Source organism: Myotis yumanensis, unplaced genomic scaffold, assembly GCF_028538775.1.
Source record: "Myotis yumanensis isolate MYYU_CA2020_CCGP unplaced genomic scaffold, mMyoYum1.0.hap1 SCAF_2, whole genome shotgun sequence".
Classification (NCBI taxonomy): Eukaryota; Metazoa; Chordata; class Mammalia; order Chiroptera; family Vespertilionidae; genus Myotis; species Myotis yumanensis.
Genome location: NW_027223753.1, coordinates 41,638,246 through 41,661,947, shown reverse-complemented (window position 1 = coordinate 41,661,947; position 23,702 = coordinate 41,638,246). Strand labels below are relative to the sequence as shown.

The 23,702-nt window shown below is 45.2% G+C and overlaps 1 long non-coding RNA gene across 1 annotated transcript in view; it reads right to left on the bottom strand.

The window, feature by feature from the left end:
* LOC139003414 (uncharacterized) overlaps positions 1-23,702 on the bottom strand; it is a 57,912-nt gene that overhangs the window by 15,309 nt on the left and 18,901 nt on the right. Inside the window, exon 3 of the long non-coding RNA XR_011470239.1 lies at positions 16,252-16,393. This is a non-coding gene — a long non-coding RNA (uncharacterized lncRNA). The remainder of the gene's footprint in view (positions 1-16,251; positions 16,394-23,702) is intronic.

Here is a 23,702-nt window from a genome sequence, read left to right as displayed (position 1 = left end):
TCTCGATTTTCCCGATGAAGAAACAGACTCGGAGGAGTCCTCTGACTATGGATAATGGAGATGGGCCTGGAACCTTCTTACTCAAATCTAGAGAGCAGGGATGACGGAAAGGCGCACAGGAAAGCAGGCACCGCACACAAAAGCTCCCTCAGAGGTCTGTCGAGCGGGCATGGGAAGAGCAAGCACAGTTGCCAGGAATGGCCTTGGTGTTGGAGGGAAGAACTGAGAAGGCAGGGGAAAGGAGAGGTGTTAACGTGGCCGCAGAGGGCACAGCCTGAGCAAAATGCAAGAGGTGGAGGTGCCGTGTCTGCAGGATGAACGGGAGGAGACCAATCTGTGGGAGCAAAGGGTACGTGTGGGAGGGTGGGGTCAGGTCAGAAGGGGACAGGGAGGCGGCCCCACCCAGTCTGGTTCCAGGGGCGGGAGGGCCCAGAGGAACTGCCCAAGGTGCTGTCTCCGGGACATTAGTCAGACGGATTGGACAGGGACGCCTGCCTCATGACAGATCCTTGCCTTCACCCCACAGGCAATATTTTAAAAATTATATGTGTTTCACCAATATCATGTACATAGTTCAAAACGTCAGACAGGCCTAGAAGGCCCATTCCCCAGTCCCATTCCCCTCTCCCCCAACTCACTGCCCACAGGCAGCCACTGACCATGACTTTGTCGAATATTTAACTCCAAAACCTAAATAACATGTCCCCACATCTCCTTCTCCAGCTCCAGTTTGAGACATGCCCTGTTGGCATGCTGGGGCTAAGAGAAGGGTCCAGCTCCCTTCCCTTGTCGCTTCACCTTGTCCCCACCTCCCAGTCCAGTTACGACAGAAGCTGGGATCAGAGTTAGTGTTTATGGTATTGTGACCCTGTCGATCACGGCTGAACCGTATCACATTGTGATTAAATGTCTGCCCCTGTACAACTTATTCCTTTTGCTGAAATGAAGATCTCGGTGTTTAACTCAGTATGCTTCAGTTTCTAAGTACACTCGTCTGCCTTCTCTTCGTGGGAATGTAAGTCTCCTCTCAGAAGCTCCAAGTTCACAGGTTATCAATCCATCAGTCCACCTTTCATGCTTCCAGAGCTGACAGCATCCTAGTCTAACCCGGACACTTGCTCTCTGCCTGCTTCAGGATGTACCTGTGCCCAGCCTGTTTCAATCAGGCCACCGATGCCAGACAAGCGAACAGTTCAGTGCATCCTGGCCCAATCATCATTCGTCTACAGGTTCTATTAAAAATACCTACTGTGTGCCTTCTGGATCCCAAAGAGGTCCGATGTCAGAGGCTGGTGACAGAGATGAGTCAGATGTGGTCCCTGTTTCAAAGGGATCTGAATCTGAGCCCAGTGGCCCCAGTGGCATAGGCACAAGTAGGTGCTGGGCAGAGGAGCTCTAGGAGATGGGGGTGAGGTGCTTAAGAGAAAGCCTTAACTCAGCCTTTGGAAGAGCCAGCACAGAAGGCTTCCTGGAGGAGGTGAGGCTACACAAGCCTCAACTTGTCAGGAGGTGTTTTCTAAGAGAACTGGGAAGGGCATTCCAGACTGGAGAGCATCATGTGCACAGTCATGGGGGCATGAGAAAGCGTGACTCACTCTGGGGATTTCAAATAAGTAATTAGTGATGATCGTGTGGGCTGGTTCCAATCGAGCGGGAGGCAGGGTCTTGTGTGCCAGGCTAAGGGGCCTGAGGGAAATGGGGAGACACAGGAAGATCTTACAGAGCAAAGACAGGATCAGGTCTGTATTTTTAAAAAGACAAGATGGTCGCAGGGTGTCAGGTAGATTGGAGAGAGAGACAGGCTGGTGAGGGGATGTTGAGGTCTGGAAAAGGATGAAAAGGACCTGAGCTAACACTGGCACTGCAGGTGAGGCATGGGGCTCATGAGACCTTACAGAGGCCAAGGAGAATGAATATGGGGTCACGGGGAATGTAGAAAGGCTGACAAATAATTCATAGGGACACAAGGGAAAAGATGTTTCCGTTCAATGCATGTCTCCTGGGAAACCGGAAGCTTCTCTGGGCTGGGAAGGAGGGCATTGGCTTCTTGGGGTGTCTGGGGGGCCAGAGGTGAGAGAATGGATGTCCAGGGTCTGAGGGAGCAGGGCCAGGGCCTGGGGTTTTCAGCGATTAGAGGGCAGGGGCAAGATTAAAAAGCCAGGGAGTCAGAAGGGTTGGTACAGCCCAGCTGGTAAGGGCATGTAGGGGTGTGTGAGCAGAGACCATCAGCTCACAGTGGAGAACAGCGAAACGCCTCAATGCAACACCAGCGGATGCGGATGCCACGTGGGTTGCACACAGGAGCCTCCCCTCTTGGTAAATGTGGAAGTGGTCAGATCCCCAAGAGAGTTCAGGGGGCACAGAGGCCCGGCGGAGGGGAGGGGTGTGGGTGGTACTGTGACCTGCACTGTAAGGATGAGGAAACAGGCCCAGAGGAGATGCGGGCAGGGAGGGTTGCAGTGGCTTCATGGAAAGGTGAACGTGAGTATGCAGCTACATGTGTGTATAATCATACTTTACCACTGCATGGGTATAAAGGCAAACACTTTAATATTACAGGCTAAACACCTTCTTTCACCTAAGCCTGGCGGCCATGACCTGTGTCCTTAACAAGCAGTTGCCCTGGATCTGAGTTGCCAGCTCTTTCAGCTCTTTGGACCCCGCTACCAGGACCTGGGTCTTCCTGGAATGGGTGGACAGGGGAGTGACAGCTAGTCCCTAAGGCCCTTTCAGCCGCGACGTGCTGCGCCACCAAGGACTTCCCATCCCAGTCACCCAGGGAGAGGGCCGATGGCTGTTTGAGTTTGGAACCAGCTGGTGCGGCTGAGTGACAGGTAAAGGAGGGAGCGCTGCAAATGTCCCTAAGTTGCGGGGGAATCAAAGTTCTCTGTGTCTGCAGATGTCTGCAACTTTACTCCGGGTGCCACCTACCACATCCACCCAGAGGACTAGGCGTACTGTCTACCCCACCCACTGGGAGGGTGCAGAGGCTGAGTCAGCCTCAGCTGCCGAGGATGCTGTATCAGGAGGAGAAACAGCACCGTCTGTCTGTCTGTCTGCCTGCCTGCCTGCTTGTCTGTCTGTCTGTCTGGGGTCCCAGGGAATCCTGCCTGGAGGTGGGAGAAGCGTGCAGTTCTTTCTTTGTGTGTCAGCCACTCATGTAGCCTGGGAGAATGGATGGAGCTTCGACAAGGGCAGTCCCTTCCTCAGGCTTTCCTTACAGATGCCTCACCGACCTTCTCTTTTCTTCCTCCATATGCCCAGGGTAGGGGCAGATAGGCCTGGTTTGTGAGTGCCAGGCCAGCCCTCCCACTTCCCCCCTTTGGCCACCGGATGTACCTGGGTAGGTAGGCAAGAGAGCACAGAGAGTGCCGATCTGGGAGAAACAAAAACATAGGTCTAGCCTGGCTATACCTTTAGGTCTCAATTTTTCCTCATCTTCAAATCGCATTTCTCCAAGCCCCAGACACCCTCCTACTTGGTATTTATAATGGACAAATGGATGGAGGAATGAATGAATGCTCCACTTTTCCCAGTCTTAGAAGTCACTGATACTTCTGCCCTCCAATACTTGTGGTCAGGTGATAGAACCCAACCTCCTCTAAGACGGGAGGGAAACTGAAACTTGCAGGTTTGGAGAAAACTTACTGAGAAAGTTCCCACCTGATCACTTCTATCTTTTTTACGAAGGCTGAGGGTTTGGTGGGAAGATGATGGATAAAGTTTGGAATCGCTATTGTACAGAAGGAGAATGATCCAACTGGGGATGTGTAGATACATTACATACATTACAAGGCAGTGCCACGGGCCCTGTGAATTTTGGTGGTGAGAGTAATAGCTAGTATTTCTGGAGCGATTATTATGAGCCCGACACTGGGCCTCCGCTCTAATCACATGACCTTTCATCTTCTCGCCCACCGAGGGGGCAGGTACCTCAGTAGGAAGAGCCAGGTCATGCTGCAGAAAATTTTTTTAAAATGTCTAAGTGGCTTACAGACACAAATGTTTCTTTCTTGCTCTTGCTATTTGTCCCTCCATCCATGTGGCAGAAGAGACAGGGCAAGAGTGAGAATCCAAGGAGGTCTGAGAGGCTGGGAAGAAAGGAGGGAGGGGTCCAGAGCCTGGAACTTAGGAGGAGGTCCAAGGTCAGCTTGGTGAAAGCTCTGGAGAGATAAGAGGGAGGGCTGGAGAGTGAGACCCTGCGGTTTGAGATTTCATGGGTGGAGCAGTAGCCAGCCGAGATAAGAGCCAGGTGTGGCTCTGAGTGGAGTGACTGGCATGCAGTCAAGGTGAAGGTCCCTGGAACTGGGGAGGTCAAAGGTCTGACAGATGGAGCCATGTTTTCATTCCTCTGGGACATGGGGGTTCATGGAAGGATATAACCAGCCTCCAGTTAAGTATTTTGTAACTTCCTGGGCTATATGTTTTGCCAGGAGATAAGCTTTGGAAATAAAGTGTGCTTTTTTAATAGTCAAACATGCAAATATAAAATGGAAGACCTCGGAGAAAGGTGTCTATAGAAGCCCACTGCCCTCTACGCCACAGGAAGCTGGAGAAAGACCAGATGTAGAAGAGTCACTTAAAAGTCACAGATGACCACAACCAGGCGGATCGGGGTACAAACATCCAATGGCCAGGGGCTATTAAAATTGCTTTTCAATGATAACAACAGTAGCAGTTCACAGTTCACGAGAGCTTATGATATTCTAGACACTGTTCCAAGCACGTTAGATGTACAAACACGTCAGTTCTCTCATGATACCCCACAGAAAGGCATCACTGTAGTTCCCATTTACAGGTGAGGAAGAAGAGCATCTAGCACAGCAGGAGTTACGTCACTCAGCTGAGGTAGCACACGAGTGTGCGTCAAAGTGGGATGTGAACTCAGGTGGGCTGGTATTCAAGCCCACACTCTGCGATGCTGCACCGGTGGTTCCCGCATGGTGAGCAGCAGAGTCGCCTGGGCTTGTGAAAGCACAGTGTTGGCTCCTCCCCTAGAAGTCTGGGGTGGGAGCTGCGATTTGCATTTCTAACAAGTTCCCAGGTGATCCTCTGGCTGAGGGTCCCAAGACCACACTTTCTTGTGAAACACACAGCCACTGTGCAGGTAGTAGGTAAGCATTGCTTTCCAAATGCCTAACAGCGGGTGTGTGTGTGTGTGTGTGTGTGTGTGTGTGTGTGTCTCACAGAGAGCAGAGGATTATGGCTCGAGTAGCACTGGGAGGCAAAAGAAGAAACTTGATCCTGCCTTTTGGCCCTGAGGCATGGGGGCTATGGCAAAGCAAAACCCATCTCCACAGAGAGAGTGAGGAATACAGGTTCCACTTATGGTCTGAGACAGAGGCACACAGAGCAGCCAGGTTTTAAGTGGAGCGTCTTGGGTGCAACACAGTGTCTTGGGGTTGTAGAGGGCAGAGTGGGAAGAAGACACAGAAGCAGCAGCCATGGGCCAGGAGGGGTGACAGTGTGATGTTTGGGAGGGAAGGGGTAAGGAAGACATCCGCTGTCTGAAGAGGGCTGTGAGGACAGAAATACAGACACATCCTGGAGGTCTTCCTGAAGATGATGGTCACCATCCCCTCTGGAAATCTCCCAGGGCCAGTGATGACAGACAAGATAGGAGCTGATGCCTGAATAGAGGTTTGAGAGCTGAGGGTCCCCACGGAAGGGAGTGAGCCAGAGCCAGGTGTCAGCCTTGCAGAGCCAGCCTTTAAACCTTCAATTCAGGGGTCACCACATGACCAACTCTGCCTCCCAGAATAAACCATCCACCCCTCTCAGTCATGGCCTTTGCGTGATCGAGTGGTGCCACCTCCATCCCCAGCCGCAGTCTCTCTCTCAGTCTCTCTCTCGGCAGCGTGGGGTCTGGCTTCATTACGAGCTCTTGCGGTCAATTAGTCTTGATCACCTCTCTAATTGGGCACCAGCTGTGTTTTCTCTTGACAAGAACTCTTTTATGGGCCTTCTAAAATGCAGCACATGAAGAAACGTAACCATTTCAGGGGTATGTGATCATATAACCAGGAGCACTTGTTTTCCACAGAAACGAAGAGTGCATCTCTCTTTATGTTGAGAAAATATTCTTTTGGAAAGTTGGGAGGGAGGGCATGGAACAGCAAGTCCTCGGTTTGTTTATGTTCTGGATGTGAACACAGACTGTGGTTTTAAACGAAGCTTTGCATAATCACAGGTGTTGGTACATAAAGACGCGGGAAGTTTCCTGGAAGAAAAGGGAGACTTGAGAAACTGCACCATGAATGGCTCCATTTATGAGCAGCCACCAGTGATTGACAGAATGACTGTTAATAGCTAATATTAGCTGAGCCCTTTGTAGGGGCTTAACCCTGTGCCAGGCACTTGGCATGGACTGTCGTGTTTAAACCTGGCAACAGTCTATAAAGGGTATAAATGTTCTCCCCATTTTCACAGACCAGGAAACTGAGGCCCAGAAAGGTGAAATAATTCATATTCAAGGTCACATGGCTCACCATTAAGTGGCTGAAATAGAACTGAAATATACCCAGGTCTGTCTCCTGCCAAAATGCCTTTCTGCCTCTCTCCAACTGAACAATGCAATGAACTTGCAGCACTCAAGTGCTCTGGTTGCAACAACTGTAATATCAACAACAATGACCCTTATGGTTTGTGAATTTCACAGTTACTAAATTCTTTACTGTTTGACTTCTCATGGATGATAGCCCGTAAGAGAAACAAAGCAGTGGCTATACCCCCATTATCACAAATGTGGGACCCTAGGTTCTAAGGCACTAGATCATTTACCCAGACACACACCACCAGCAAAGAACAGAGTCAGACCTTTCTAATTCCTACTCCAAAGCCACCACGTCCCACCCCTCTCCCACTGTGGTACTTCCCCTTCAGTAAGTGCGAGATATATTTACATACATTCCAGCCATTCATTCATTTACTCATCCCTTCATGTACTCACTCGGTCATATCACATTTTTGTTTTCCCTGTCCTGATTCTTTATGTTTACTTAGTGCTGTTTGTCTCCCCTCTTTAAAATGTTAAGCTCCATTCTCATCGATAATTTTATTTCCAGCCTCCAAAATAGTGCCTAGCACTGAAGTATTTATTGTTCAACTCATTCAAACAAATATGAATTCATTCCCTCAGTACATGTTTATTGAACGTCTACTATGTGCTGGGCACAGTTAGGTCCTGGGAACAGGCATGATTTCCCACTTCTATGGAGCTTATATACTAAGGCGGGAGAGGGCTTATACACAAGTAAATAAATAATCCCTGTTTGGGATTTGTGCCATATGGGAACTGGGGGTGATTTGATAGAAAATGACAGTTACTCAGTTCTTGTCCAAAACCTGTTCCCATGCTAGTGGGGCCGACCATGCAGCCACCAGGCAGTTTCTATCTCGTGGGAACAGTGGGGGTTTGAGACTCAGAGGCGGTGATCCTAGTGCCCAGGGCCAGGCTTGGGCAGGGGTGGAGGCAGGGAAGGCTTCCTGAGTAGGCAGCACCTGAGTGGTTGTAGAGACAACAGGAGTTCTCTAGGAAAGGGGTGGGGAAGATTCCAGGCTCATGCGAGGACAGGTGGCAGGAGGCCAGCTGGCACAGAGCGAGGGGTGACGGAGCCGAGACTGCGAGGGGGGAAGAGAGGGAAGAAAAGAGGTGAGGGAGATGAGCATGGACCAGGTCCAAAAGTATCACGTTGTGATGGGTGGTTTTATGTATCAACTTGGCTAGACCATAGTTCCCAGCTATTCAGACACTAATCTCGGCGTTGCTGTGAAGGTATTCTGCAGATGTGGTTAACGTCCACAATCAGTTGACTTTAAGTAGGGATTATCTTCAGTTATCTGCATGGGCCTCATCCAAGCCCTTGATAGGCCCTAAGAGCAAAGTGGAGATTTCCCTAAGGAAGAAGGAATCCTGCCTGGGACCCAGTGTCACTCCTGCCTAAGACCGTCCGGCACACCGGGCTGCCTACACTTTTGGGACTTGCTTAGCCAGACCCCACAATCACAGGAGCCAATTCCTATAAATAAATCTCCCGATAGACAGATAGATGATAGAGAGACAGACAGACAGAAAGATCCCTCGTCTCCTGTTGGTTTTCTTTCTCCAGTGACCCCTGGGGACTGACTCACATTTAACCAGCCAAGTGTACCTTGTCCTTGAGGTCACAGAAGGGAGCCTGGAGGCGTTGAGCAAAGGAGCAGCATAACCAGCATTGTGCTTCTAAAACAGGGCTTCGGCCACAGCGTGGAGAGGATCAGAGGGGCAAGACTGGGGGCAGGCAGACCAAGTCAGAAGCAGTTGCCTGAACTATGGCAACAGAACGGGGGGACCAAATCAAGTGATATCACCAAGCAGAACTGACAGAACTTGGTGTCCCACTGCACATGCAGGGCGAGGAAGAGAGCTGCGAGGAGTCCCAGGTCATGTGACGTCTTGGCAAAGGGGATGTAAATGCCGTGACAGCAGGAACTTGGTTCTGTTCCCTGCTGTCCCCTTCACACCTAGAACAGGACCTGGTGCCTGAAGGTGTTCACTGCACATGTACTGAATGAATGGCGGTGCGATTCTGAGACCGGATCACGGGGTGGGGTGAGGATGAGGAGCATGCAAGTGCAGTGCGGGGCCTGTGAGTCTGCTGGAGCTGGCAGCCAGCAGGAGGAGAAGCTGGGGGAAGCTGGAGAGGCGGTCTGTGTGCCAGGGGCAGTTCCAGGACAGAGCCCGAGCCTTTGACCAGAACATGGGGATTGTACCTGAGGCCAGGGGTCAGAGCACTTGAGGGTGTGTGGAGTGAGGAGGAAGGAAGTTGGATCTAAATCTTGAAGAAATTGCAGCATTTTAGGACTGGCACAGGGGAAGGACCCGCCAAAAGAGAGTGAGAAGGAATGAGAGGAGGAAAATGAAGAGGACACAGTGGCAAGAAGCGAGCAAGGAAAGGGTGCTCTTGCTGTTGCCGGGTCTTGTCACTTAGACTTACGGTAGGGATCTTATCAAGGACTGAGGGGGATGGGGTGAAGCACACAGAGAGCCAAGTGCTGAGGAAGGCGTAGGAAGTGAGGGAGGGCAGCAGTGTCTCCAGAGGTCTCTCCCAACCTCCCTTCAAATACTGACCAGACATCACCAGCCCGTGCTATTAAGGAATGTGAAACCGAGGCACCAAGAGATGAAGTTAGTTAAAAGCCACCACCCGGGCAAAGGGCGCTGTGCTGTAAAGCACCAGCTGTTCAGACCACATACTACCTTCGGTGACTCAGCAGGGTGCTGGTTGTGCTGGGTGGGGCCCAGGCCCTGTCGGGCAGATGGTTGCAACGTGCAGGGCAAGAGCTCCAGGGTGTGCGGGAACATTTTCTCAAGGGGAACCACCTTCCCTTGAAACAGTTTGTTCTGCTGAGTTGACAGGAGACGAATGGGGACTCCTCAGTCCTGGGCCAGGTGCCAACCACGGTGCAAAGACAGAAGGCGCTGGGAGGCCAGGGCTGGCTATGACCCCCACCCCCACCCCCAAAGCTCTGCGTGGCCATCCCAGCCCCTCTGCCTTCTCAGGGGGCAAGAGGGAGACTGCGTGTGCGGGATTGGTGTGTCTGTAACTAACTCGAATCAGCACTTACTGTGGGCCAGGCTCTGTAGTCATCATTTTTACATGCTTGAGCTTATTTAATCCCCACAACATTTTTTTTGGAATGTATGATTGTTTTTACTTAGGGGTGAAAAATTGAAGGCCCAGCGAGGCTAAGTCTCCTGCCCAAAGCTTCACAGCTAGTTCTGCAGGTGGGACAGCAGAGATGCTTAACTCTTGAATCTGTGGGGTGGACGACTATCTAACCCTAGAGTGTAGGTTCAAATCATTGGTGGGTGTGGGGTAGAGGTCAGGCTTCTCTCCAGCTCTGGGATATGAGGTAAGTTACATCATGGCCCTGAGACTCTGTCCTCGTCTGTGAAATTGGAGGGCACGGTTGCTCACTTCATAGGGCGATAATGAGGAGAAAAGAAAATGTTTACAAAGAGTTTCCCTGAGTGTCTAGCCCAGGGTACTTGCTCCATAAATGTTGGCTCTGTTTCCCTTTCCTTTTCTTTTGGAGACGTCTGTCTTGAACCTGTGGGTTAGATTAGGGCAAGAGCACTGGTCTCTGAATCAAACCCACTAGGGATCAAATGCTTCTCCTGATAACTATTAGTTATTTAATTTTAAGCAAGTCACTTTCCTTCCAGGACTGCAGTCTCCCCAATTATAAAATATGGGGTGATTTAGTCCAGAATGGCATTCAAGTTGCCACAGTCCCTCCCATCCCTATACAGATATCACTCATTGATCATGACCTCCCTTTCCCTGAGAACCCTTCTTGGAATGAATGTCCTCTAATTTGGCTGTAATTCCACCACTAGGCAATTACGCATGGGTTCAATTACCACACTTCAAGAACACACCTGCTGCAGTGCAAAGCCCTCTGATAGAGATAACACATTAATCTTGGCATATGTTTGCATGTCTTGCCTGAACTCCAGATAGCACAGGTGAGTTTGTTGTTGTAGCGTTATGTCCTGGCTTTTGCTCTGATTTAAATAGGGCAGAGGACAGATGAATAAGCCTGGGACAGAAGGTTTGTTTATGTGCCTGGAAGACAGATAAAGGGGCAGTTACTGAGGAATTAACATTAACCCCTATACACAGACTAGAATATTGTGCCAAAATATGAACTGGCTAGATGGCTTGCCTGTGGTCACAGCTAATGAATGGCAGAGCTGAGAGTCAAACCCACCCATGTCTGCCTCCAGAGCTGACAACTATGCCATAAATATGAAATCCATTCACTTAGTCAGAATTTATCATCGGATGCCTACTCTGCACCAGGCGCTGTTTTCAGTGCTAAAACCTCAGCAGTGAACAAAATCCCCCAAATGGCTTGCCTCGGGGAGCTTACGGCCTAGGTTCCTGTGGATCAGGCGCCCTCTCCATGCCTAGTACTTTGCCGGCTCTATAATCAGCGTCAACGCCAGGGCTCCTCTATGCAGAACATCAATGTGATCCACGGCTGCTTCTTTTTTTAAAATTAAATCTTTATTGTTCAGATTATTACAGTTGTGCCTCTTTTTTCTCCCCATAGCTCCCCTCCATCCGGTTCCCACCCCACCCTCTGCCCTTACCCACCCCACCACTGTCCTCATCCATAGGTGTATGATTTTTGTCCAGTCTCTTCCCACACACCCCACACCCCTTTCTCCCCGAGAATTGTCAGTCCACTCCCTTTCTATGCCCCTGATTCTATTATATTCACCAGTTTATTCTGTTCATCAGATTTTTTATTCACTTAGAAGGAAGCCATTCCATCACTTTGCTCCTCAGTTTTCTCACCTGAAACATGATCATACAGCTCCTTCCAGGGGGTTCTATGAGGTTTAAACAGAATAACATATACAAAGCATGCAGAACTGAGCATTCTGGATAGTCAATAATTTGTAGTTCGTTGAAATTGGTACTGTTTCCTCCATCTCATACGAAAGAAAATCAAGTCTCTGAGTTTACAATTCAGAGAGGTTAGGTCACTTGCTCAAGGTCACACAGCTAACCGTGGTAGAACTGATATTCAAATCCAGGACGACTTGACTACATTGCCCAAGTGTCACACTGTGGTCACATGTTTTTCCAAACTCACAACTGGACTAGCTGCAGGGCAACAGAAAACCATGTTCCTCTTTGGCTTCTTATGCAACAAACCATATGGACCCTCGTGCTCTTACATAACAGGCCCAATGCTAACGAGAGGCAGTTTAACAACAACACAAAAAACAGATCGCATTCACAACAGACCACCATATGTTCTGCCGTTCCCACAGCAGCCGCCGCAACTCCTACTCAGGAGCCCACAGAAATCTTCTCGCTGAAAACAGCTTTATTCTCAAGTGACTCAAATGATTGATGCCTTTATAAAAAGAAGTGGAGAAAGAGTCTGCACTTCTTCCAAAGAAATAAGTCTTGTTAACTCCTTGGGAAAGCCCGGACCCCTGCAGCCTCCACTCCATGGGCTTCCCCAGCGATGGTGTGGTCTCTGAGCTAGCAGCTCCCTCATTCAGAGTGAGGGCAGCTAGGATGAGTTCTGGTTTCTGAGTCTCCAAGCTAAATAGCCAGGGGGCTTTGGATCATCCCCTCCGTTTGGCCTTAAACTCCCTCCCGACCTTGTGCTCAGGCTCAGTTTAAGAATCTTGAGTTCGCTGTAGGCTTTCTGGAAGCGCCCTCTGGAGCTGAACCTAGTTCGAAAAGGGTGATTTGACCCACAGACATTGGGGAGAGGGTTGCTGCAGAGGGCTACAGGCCTGGCACCATCTTTCTACTCTACACCTTTGGCCTGGTCTCCTGCCTCCTTCACTTCCTCCCATTCATTTCCCTGTTCAGCTGTCAAAGCCATCCTGCTAATACCTAAATCTGATCGCATCCTTCCAAATTCCTCAGAGCCCTGGTGATCCTGCTTGCTCTACCTCCTCACCCCACTTTGCACGCTCTTCCCCTTGACCTCAGAGCTCCAGCCATTTTGGCATTCTTTCCATTCCTGGCAGCTTTGCACATGCTCTTCCCCCTGCTCGGCCCACTCAGCCCCCTTCCACTCATTCCTCACCTTCTGAATCTCAGCCACAGTGGCTATCGGCCCCTTCAGATGTGGCATTGAGACTGAGGAATTAAAATTTTAATTTTATTAGCTGTAATGAATGTCAATTAAATTTACATTAATTCTCAGATTGCAAAGGGATTTTCTTTCCCGTATTTTCTTCCTATAGTTATGAATTCATTTTGTATATTAGAATACATTTGATACTTATTTTAATATTTAAAATTTGCATAACCAGATGTCTACCTATGGTATTTTGTGTTTTCCAAAGATTGTCATACCAATATATATCCCATCCCACATTTTCTTCTGACAATGTGACATGGACACTCCTTCAGAGAGAGGTGAAACTGGTAGACCTGTGTAACTGCCTTGACCAAGAGAATATTGTGGTAGTGGCAGCCTTTGCCTTCTGAGGCTGATCACTAAGGGTATTGCCTCTTCCACCTTGGCCTCCCGGATTGCTCACTCTAAGGAAAATGAGCCCCCATGATCCTTTATGTGGAAGGAACTAAAAGACCTCAGCAAACAGGTTCATTACCAACAGCCCAGTGATGTCATAGAGCCACCGTGAAATGATTCTCCAGTCCCAATCAGGCCTTCACATAACTACTGCCTCCGCTAACATCTGATTGCAATTTTATGGGGATCCCGCCCGCCCCCCCCCCACAAATGAGACCTGCCCAGCCGAGGCTTTCCAGAAATCCCGACACTCGGAATTTGTGAGCACTATAAATGTAGTTTGAAGCCATTAATTTGGGGGGGTTTGTTATGCAGTAATAATAATTAGAACACTACTCATTTTCCCCCAACACCATTTAATGATTAATCTTTTCCCCAGAGATATGAGATGTCACTTTCATCATAAATTTAATCATCATAGAGTATGAGCCAATTGTTGGGCTCCTTCTGTTCTATTAGACTATACCAACTCAAGCACTGATATCAAGTTGTTTACATCTTTGATGCTTTGTTATATGTTACTATCTGGTAGAGGTTGCCACCCTCCAATACTTGTCTTGCCTTTTTATTGAGCTTATAAAAATTGATATATTTATAAGATTGCAGCTTCTTATATAAAAATGCAATATACTTTCTTATTTAAGTTTGCTTTGTGATATTCAGGAGTGTTTTTAAGTTCACTTCATATTTATTTATTTAGTTAGTTAGTTTTCTTCATATTTAGCTGATTGTTTTTTATAGGGTCTACACTTAGGTATTTAATAATTTGATTAATGTTGTGAATGGATTTTTTTCCCTGTTATCCTGGCTATTCTAGCTATTTGTGATATATGTAACAACTATTGATTTCTATATATTATTTTTATATGCCACTTCCTTACGAATAATCTATTTATTTATGGTGGCTTTTAGCTGATTCTGTTCGTTTTACCAGGTATACGACCATATTATCTGCCAACTGCAATTGTTTTATTTTCTCCTTTCTAATATTTATAGCTCACATTATTTATTACTCTTTTTGCACTAACACATCTAGTTTAGTGTAGCTGTTGAGAGTGAGCATTTTTTAGTGAGACTACCTCTAATACAAAGTCTAGCCACATGAGGCTCTTGGACTGTTGCAATGTGGCTATGAAGACTGAGGAATTTTATTAGTTTTAATTAATGTAAATGTAAATAGCTACTTTGTGGATAGTGATTATCATATTGGTCAACACAGGACTAGAATTTCTTCATTTACCATACTGTTAGCTTTTGGATTGAGACAGGCATTTAACACATGTGGAATATTCAAATATCCTTATTTCATTGGCTTTCTAAAAATAAAAAGTAACTGTTGAAATTTGTAAAATGCTTCTTCAGTATCTATGGTGATGATTATGTGGGTTTTCTTCTTATATATACTAATACAGTAAATTATATTGAATCATCCTTGAATTGGATTAAACCCAAACTTGATCATGATGTGTTATTCTGCTAATGTGTTTCTCCATTCTGTTTGTTAATATTTTATTTAGGATTTTTGAATCAGTACTAACCATCTTTTGTGCAATCTTTGTTAGATTTTATATCAGTGAATTCTCACTTCTTAAAAAAGAAAAAAACTTGATGGTTTTTTAAAAATTTATTCTAGACCTGACAGGTTAAGTAGTATTTAAAGGGTTTGTAGAATTTCCTAGTGCAAGGAAGCCTAAGAAAAATGGGGGAAGGGAGTACATCATTGACTACTTTTTCTATTTCTCCTATACAAATCAATCTCTTTAGCTTCCTATATCTTTTAGGCTCTTCTTTGGTAAGCTGCATTTTCCCACAAGTTATTTATTTCATCCAGATTTTTAGAGAATTTCTTTGCAAAGAAGTGCTTTATTTATTTATTTTATTTTAATGCTTCTTGATTCTACCCTCTTGTTTCTAACTTTTAGGAATTGCCTTTTCTAGACATCCTCCCCCTTTTACAATGATCTGGTGATCCAGTGGTTGACCTATTGTATTAATAAGAACAAGTCTTTTAACAATTTTTATTTATTTGTCCTGATTTTCCTATATTCTAAGTTATTTTTTTCACTTTTTCTTTATTAATTTATTCTTTCTGCTTTCCAACAATGTAGTTGGCTACTCGTTTTCAAATTTTAGACATATGTTTGCTCCATTGGCTCCTGGACTTTTTACTTGATGTAAGTATCAAGTATAGATTTTTCTCTGAAGCTGCCTTTTCAAGATCTCACGGCTTTAATACATAATATTTTTACTGATGCTATTTTAAAAATTCTGTCTAAATTAAAAGTTATTAACTGAAGTACATAAATCTCTAAGTTATTTTTAATATTATTATAAATTTCTAGTTTTATGGCTTTGTAAGAAGAAGATATTACCATAAATATTTCCACATTTTGGAAGTTTTGAGCTTTGGACTTTTTGATACATTTTTATGAGTATAAAATGGGCATTTGAAAAAACATAGAATTTGAAATATACCAATTACATTTTTATACTTGTTCAGATATATGTTACATTTATTTATTATTCATCCACTTGATTAATTTAATTTTAATCCCATTATTTTATTTTAGTTAATGTCTTCTTATATCATATCTAATTTCTGCATTTTTAAATATTGCTGCTGTGTAATTTGGTGCATGGATTTTCAAAATTCTTATAGCCTCACTATGAATGGCATACTTGATCATTTTAAATACCCTTCTCTGTTTGGTTTAGTATTTTCTTTAACTTGAATTTAATATTTTATGATAGGAATGAAGAGGGAGAGACAGAAACATGAATATGAGAGAGACACATAGATTGGTTGCCTCCCACATGTGCCCCAACCAGGCCTGGGATCGAGACTGCAACTGAGGTATATGTCCTTGACCAGAATCGAACCTGGGACCTTTCAGTCAGCAGACCAATGCTCTATCCACTGACCAAACCGGTTAGGTATGATTTATACATGCTAAAGTAAATCTTTAAAATGCGAACTTGGATCAGTCTGGACATATGCACACACCCAAGAATGCTCTGTGCCCTCCTGCTCTCCCGCACTCTGCCCTGGGAATCTTTCTGCCGTGGTCTCTCTGGACTCTCAGCTTCTTCTCTTCACTCCAGGGATCTTCCAGGATCTGTCTGGATTCCTTCCTCAGGCCACAGCCTGGAAACCCTTTCAAGAGAGTAAACCAGGTCACTTGCAGGACTCACCTCACTGGCTTCCTGTCTTTCAGGGGTTGCTGTCCTTCATTTCCAGATAGCTGGTGCTCTGAGAACCACTGTTTGATATACTGTCGGGTCTTTTCGGTTGTTTCAGGTGGGAGAGTAAATCCAGGCCTCTTATCCGTCTTGGCTGGAATCAGAAGTTAAGCTAGTTACCTTTTACTCTCCATTCATTTACTTATTTTAATGTATTTATATTACTCACTGTATAAACAGGTTTGTTATTTTTGTGTCTAGTTTTCCTGCTATTTGGGGTGGTTTGTATTTCTGCCCTAGTTGTTACCATTTCGATTATATCTCTGTATTACACCTTTAGTTTGCCCTACTTTTTGGAAAGTATCAATTAGTTCATTTCTCTAAGCAATGACATCATTAGTATGCTTGTCATCTTTTTCTTCCTTTTCTCAAGAAACCAGTTTCAGTCAATAAAAATCAACAAGCAAACATCTATGCAGTATATACTACACACCAGATACTATGCCAGCTGCCTTACATTTTGTATTTCATTTAATCTTTACAATGAATCTGTGGCAAATACATCGTTCATATTAGAGATGATGGAGGGAGCCCCTCAAGAAGTTACGATAACCTGTCACCCAGAACACGTGGCAGTGGTAGAATTAAGTCCAAAATACTCTTATGCCAAGTTCAGAGCTCTTACCACTACTCTACAGTTACCTTTACTATCCTGAACTCTGTCCTAATGCAAGCACACACACACACACACACACACACACACACACACGCTCACTCACTTTATTCTGAGAACAAACTTGGCCTTACAGCTCAGTATATAGACAGGATACACCTGGACGAATATAATTTGCCTGTTTTTCCAAACTCTAGGTTCAGAGTCTGGTTTGCAGACAAGGTACAGATGGAAATCTTCTGGACTGAGGCCAAGAAGAGGAGAAAGGGTGGAAAGGCTTGCCCATGGCCTGCAGTAGCGCTGAGTAACCCAACTTGGACTAATACTTGCAGAGCAGCTGGAGAAATCATGCCACTGATGCCACTAGCCTGTCCAGCACGTGACAAAGTTCTTCAGCACCCATGCTCACTTGAACTTTTCACAGCAGTATTATAGCTGAGGAAGTGGCGGCTCAGAGACATGAATGTCTTATCGAAGGTCACACAGCTAACTGGTGATAGGGCCTAGACAACAATCCCAGATCTCCTAACCACTTGTCCAGGGCTTTTCTCATGATCTGTTTCTGACTACATGGGTGGCATTTACCCTTTCATAGTTCTGACTGCACCCCATTGACGTGTGAGAGGAGAATCAATATGTCCACGTCCTCAGCACTGTACTTTGAGCTGCAACAGATAAAAAAACAAACAAACAAACAAAAAACATAAAATTTGTCCTTCTCAATACTCATTCATTTAGTTACTCATTCATTCATTCATTCATTCATTCATTCTAAGTGTTCACTAAGTGTCAGGCCCTGTTAGGAGCTGGGAAATACTCAAGGGGCTCACTGTGTAATGAAGGAGACAGATTCAAAAGTCAACTTCTCCAATTCAGTGGGAAAAGCTAAGAGTATTTGGGGTGTGACCTCACTCTGTCTGTCGGATCCAGAAAGGCATACCAGAAAGGAGCTGAGTGTAGAAGGGTCCAGAGGAGCTGAAGGAGTCAGATTTGACACTGACCGAGGCAGAAGTGAGCATGTTGCCCTCAGAGGACCAAAAAGATGTTCATGAAAGGGCCGGGAGCAAATCTGAGAGCTAGGAGTGCAGACTTTCTCCTGTAGTTTATGAACACAAGTACAAAAGCAGTAATGTGATCAGGCTTGATTAGAAAGATCACTGTGGCACAGTGGGAAGAATGGACTAGCAGGGAGTGGGACCAATAAAGGATTGGTCCACGTGAGAGCCTACTCTGGGGGTAGAAGGGGGATGGGAGGATTGCTCTGGCTACCCCCTACCCACATTTTAGGGTCAGTCTGGTTAGAAGCTCCTCCTCTGGCACCCTGAAGCCTTGCCATCATGCCCGCAGGCAGAGAAGAGTTCATGGAAGGTTAATAGCAATGGTTTTGAAGGCGACTTTCAAAGCTGTTGCATTCTGTCTCCACTGCTAACGAGCTGTGTGACCTTGGACATGGTGTTTAATCGCTGTTGCTTCAGTTTCCTCACCTATCAACTAAAAAATATAATAGTACCTATCTCTTAGGGTTATTGACATAATTTAAAAAATTGAATGCATATAAAGCTCTTGGAATAGTGCCTAGCAATAATTAAGTGTACAATAGGCGTGGGCTTTTATTATCATTACACACATTCACTGTGTGTTTATGGGCGTACCTGACCATCAGGTATACTCCTTGGGGGCAGGTCTCCTTGTGCCCAGCAGACAGCATGAGACAGAGAAGGTTCTCAATAAATAACTGTTGGAGATGATAGAGATGATGGTTAATGAGAATAAAATAATTCCCACATTCTGAACTGGAACAGGAAGATGGTGATGATGTCAGGGCTGAGACAGGGAGCTTGAGAGAAGGAGCTGGTTCAGAGGGGTAGGTTGCTAATCTGCCCAAGATAAAATCTATAGGATCTAGAGAAGCTGAGGTTTGAACTGAGGTCTGTTCATATTCCATAAACAGCTTATGAAATCTGAATGTCTATGCTCAGAATGAAGGTATTTAATAAAATAATATATATCAAATGAGTTGGTGAATACTTGAATGAATGGATTTCTTTGGTATCAAGGTTGCTTCTATGTTCATTGGTAAATAGATGTCTGTGGAAGTGGGGAGGGGGGATTAAAAAAAGAGAAAAGAAAATAACCATGAAAAACTATAAAAGAACTAGTAACAGATATTTCAAGTGAATGAACATGAGGACCTAGCTTCCTTCTTTTTGCCTTTTTCTGACCTATCAGTACTTTTATATATGACCCCCAGCTTTATAATCATTATAATGGACTCTTGCAAACTAGTAGGAAGGAGGACTAAAACTACCCAGCAAGAAGTTTTGCAAAGCCCAAGCAAAACAAACAAACAAACAACAAAAATAAACAATATCAAAAAATTTAGGGACATAGGAAAATGTCTGATACCAGGGGACCCAGTCACACAGGCCCTTCTACACACAATTCTGATTTCAACCACCACCTCCGCAGAGGCAGATTTCTTAGGTCAAGCTGCTTGTGGGACTAGCATCCAAGTATTAGGGCAGAAAGATCTGCCTGCATAGTTTTTATTTGAAATTGATAAGCTCTCCTTCAGTGCAAATCTCGGTAGTAGAGTAATAAAAATAATAATGATAATACATAATTTAAGGACATTTTATAATATATAATGTTAAATATTAATATAATTATAATAATGCCTATCATTTATTGAATGTTTACTGATTCCAGAAACTGGTGAGTATTAGGAAATGCTATTTCTTTTAAACCTCATCAAACCCTACAAGAAAAATACTGTTATTCCCATTTTAAAGATAAGCAAACTAAGCCTCAGAGAGGTTAAGTAACCTGACCAATGTCACTCAGCAAGTAAGTGGGAAATCAGGATCTGAACCCCAGTTTGCCTAACTCCAAAGCCCATTGCTGCAAACCCTAATTTATGTACAATTTTTGTCCTTGACTCCTTTGAATTTGGGGCTGTATAGATTAACTTCATCCACATAAGCCTAGTTGAGGCATGGAGTTCATATTCGAACACCAGGTCTGATAAGATAGGAGTGTGCCTGCTCCAGAGCTCTTTGTCAGCCCAAAAATTTAGAGGGTTGATGTGCAAGGATCAAGAGACATGGATTCAGAGAACGAGGTCCAAATGAACTTGGCCTCTTACTAGCTATGAGACTTCTGTTCGATCATTTAAATTCTTTGGGCCTCTGTTAGTTTCCTAGATTTCATGTGCCGCCCCCCACCCCCCAAAAATAAAAGGGTTTATTTAAATGATCTCTCAAGGCTTTAAGAAATGATTTTTTTTTTGTTTCAGCATTTGTATCTTTTCTAATAAAAACTTTTCTAGTTAATATGTCATACTTACTAAAGAAAAAAAAGATACTTGTTCAAAAAAAGTAATACATAATTTTTAAGGAAGAATACAGAAGAGTAGAAAGAAAAGTTCTGATTCTATTTAGTGCAAAGGAAGTCTCTATTCAAATTTAAGGGATAGTCAAAGAGGCTTGATACAGCCTTAACATTTCACAACAATCAAAAATCGTGTTTGGGCACTTCTTGTCATTTTTCTAAACATTACTTCATTTCCCTTTCTAAGACTTACATATCATATCTACATTTCAGTGTTCAGGTATAAAGACTTAAGTTAAATAAAGTTATGAAGCCTTTATTTATTTATTTTTTGATGACTGCAAATAAAATAAAGCAAAACAAAAACCCCTTGGGGAACATGTTTTTCCAAAATAATTCACTCCACCACCTCTTGCTAAGCACCTACTATGACCAGGGCTTGTGCAAGGAGGAACCCTGAATGCAGTGTGGTCCTCAGTGAGGAAGCCCAATGCCTAGAAGGAAAAAAGCAACCGAAGAGAAGTACCCATTGCCATGAGAGTGTATAGGCGGAGCTATTTCTTCTGTCACAGAGGAGAGGACAGAGGCTGGATCAGGAAAAGTGGACTGGCATCCAATAGATGGCAAAGCCTTAGAAAAGTCACCACCTAGACAAGCTCTTGTTTGGTTGTTCAGTGCTAGAGTGACATATAATTTATCTTCCACACTGGGATTCTTGATAATAAAAGGGGAAGTACTGATAATTATGTTAAGACATTGGGTGAAAACCAAAACTTGAAACCTGTGATGGAACGGCATGTTAAAATGCCCCAGGGAAGGCTTCCGCACCCTGGCTAACTTCTTGAACAAGTTGTAGAGGTTTCCCTAACAGTCCTGTAGTTGGACTCAAGCATAACATCAGCACAGCAAACAAACTGTCTGAACTAAGGAGCACATTCTGTATCATTCTTAAATTAGTTTCGTAGTTACGCCACATTTTCAGAACCACATCGATAGTCAGCCCTAGGAGTTTTGTGTGTGTGTGTGTTTTTCCCCACAATGCTTTGTGGACCCGCTCAATGCCCTAACTCTCAATATTTCCATATGATGTTCCTTGGTTTATTGTGTGATTAGTTGCAAATCCAGAGGCAGCAAAGATTCACTCTTTGCCGGGACTATTCGGAAGAGTCTCAGAAGTGGAAGAGGAAATCCAACAGGTTTGAAAACAGGATTGCTGTCACTGAGACGCGGTGCCTGCGGTTGTGCTCTGGGCAGAAGAAACAGCACAGGCAGAGACATGGAGGCAAGAACAAGCTCGGAGTATGCAAGGAGCTGCGTGGAGTTCTCTGCTGGGGCTGGGCTGGGCATGTGGTTAGAGAAGAAGGTAAGAGGGTGAGTTGGGGCTAGATAGTGAAGGCCCTTGAATGCCACCCCAAGGAGTTTGAACTTTATCCTGTTGAGAATGATGAGTCTCTGGAGCTATTCAAGCAAGACTTTTATTTTTGGAAAGAGAGCAAACCCAACAAAGCCAAGCTCCAGTCATCCTGGAGCCAATTTCCCCTTTCAATTTGCGTCCTGATTTGCTCCAAACTGTTTGTTAATGTGTTCCCTGACCCACTGCACCCCAAACACCACCATCCAGGGAATGTGTCTCAACTGACTGGTGATTATAGACACAAATTTCTGATGCTTTGAATTCAGCTAAACCCCACCTAGACTGTCTGGGAAGATCTTAGCACCCCCTGCTCTAACGCCCCAGCTCTATCTCCAGCAGGACTGGGCCAGGCCCAGGTAGGTGAGGACAGAGGTTCTGCCTTCTGACCAACCTGTTGCACAATGCTCCTGAAGACTTCCCTCGGAGGAATTTATTTATTTGTATTTCATGTTTTTGTTAATTTTCACCTGAGGATATTTTTTCCATTGATTGTTATAGAGAATGGAAGTGAGAGAGAGGAAGGGGGTCGGGGGGAGACAGAGAAACATCAATGTGAGAGAGGCACATTGATTGGTTGTCCCCTGTATACACCAGGACTGGGGTAGGGATTCATCAACCTGATACCTTCCTTTGACTGGGAGTTGAACCCAAGACCCTTCGGTGCAAGGGCTGACACTCTAACCACTGAACACACCAGCAGAGACATCTTGGGGGAATTTATAATTTCCCTTCCCTCAACCCTCTACCCAAATCACATCTGCCTAGAGTCCAAGTCCAAAGTCATGAGCTATTCAGAGTGCTTCATAATGAACTGGTCTGAAAGATAACAGGCTCCTTGTCCCCAGAGGTATTTGAACAGGCCTGCTCCAAAGGGGATTCTCACGGGCAGTAGGGAATAAAGCCAGACAAGTAAAGATCCTACTCCCTGTTCAACTACTAACAACCCCCGAGCATCTGTTTTCTCATCCGTAGAATGCGAATCTCAGTACTAACTTCTTTGTAGGTTTCTTGGGAAAAATAAACAGGGTAATGATGGTACTTGGCTCAATGCCTGGCACTAGCCCGTGCTCAGTAAAAGCTGGCAACAATCATGGTTAGTATAGTGATCTACCAGTGGTACAGCTTTGTGCTTCCAGTGGCAAACCAGACATTAATTTCTGAGTTTAACTTCTAACTTGGAACATTACACAAGTGAAAGTCCTACAGGCAAAGAAATAACCATTAATATTACTGGATATTACCCTTCAAAGATCATCTGGCTGTGAGAGCCAAACTTCTCATTATGCAGAAGGAGAAATAAATTCAGAGTGAGGAAGAGACAGGATCAGATCCACACATGAAGAAAGAGACAGATCCTGATATCTACCTCATGTTCTTAACCCTGTAACATTCTTTTTATGTTTCACTTTCTGTGAATTAGCAAAATTCAGGAACTTCCTAGCCCTTGCCTTCATTCACTGGATATCTATCACTTAGAGATTCATAGTATTTTGTACAATAATTCACTCAGTCCTTATAGCAGCCCCGCGAGGCTGATCTTGTTGTTTATCTCCATTTCATGGATAAGGGAAGCGAGGCAGAGAAAGGTCAAGTCGCTGATTCAAGCCTCACAGCAGTAAGTAGCAGAGCCTGGATGTGCCTGGGCAGGTGGGCTTCTAAGCCTGTATTCTCCACCAGAACACCACCCTGACCTCCCAAATGAAAACAGGTCTAGTGCCTGCCTCAGAAGAGCACTCCCTGGAGGAGAGACACACCCACACAGGTCACCTGCTCAAGGTACCAGGAGAATAAAAGAGGGAGGGTTTAGTTGTATAAGGGGAAGGAGAGAGAATCAGGAAAGCTGCCTGGAGGAGGTGACTTTTATCCAGTTTCCAGAGTTGACTTGTTTTCCTCCAAGATGATGAGAACTGGGGAAGGAAAGGAGTTCCCAGCAGGTGGAGGTACCTGTGCTGAGGCAGGCAGGGGTGAAGTGACTGGGGCTTAAGGGACACCATGAAGGAGGGAGACCGGGACACCAGGTACTAGCTCAGTGTGTGACCTGGGCAA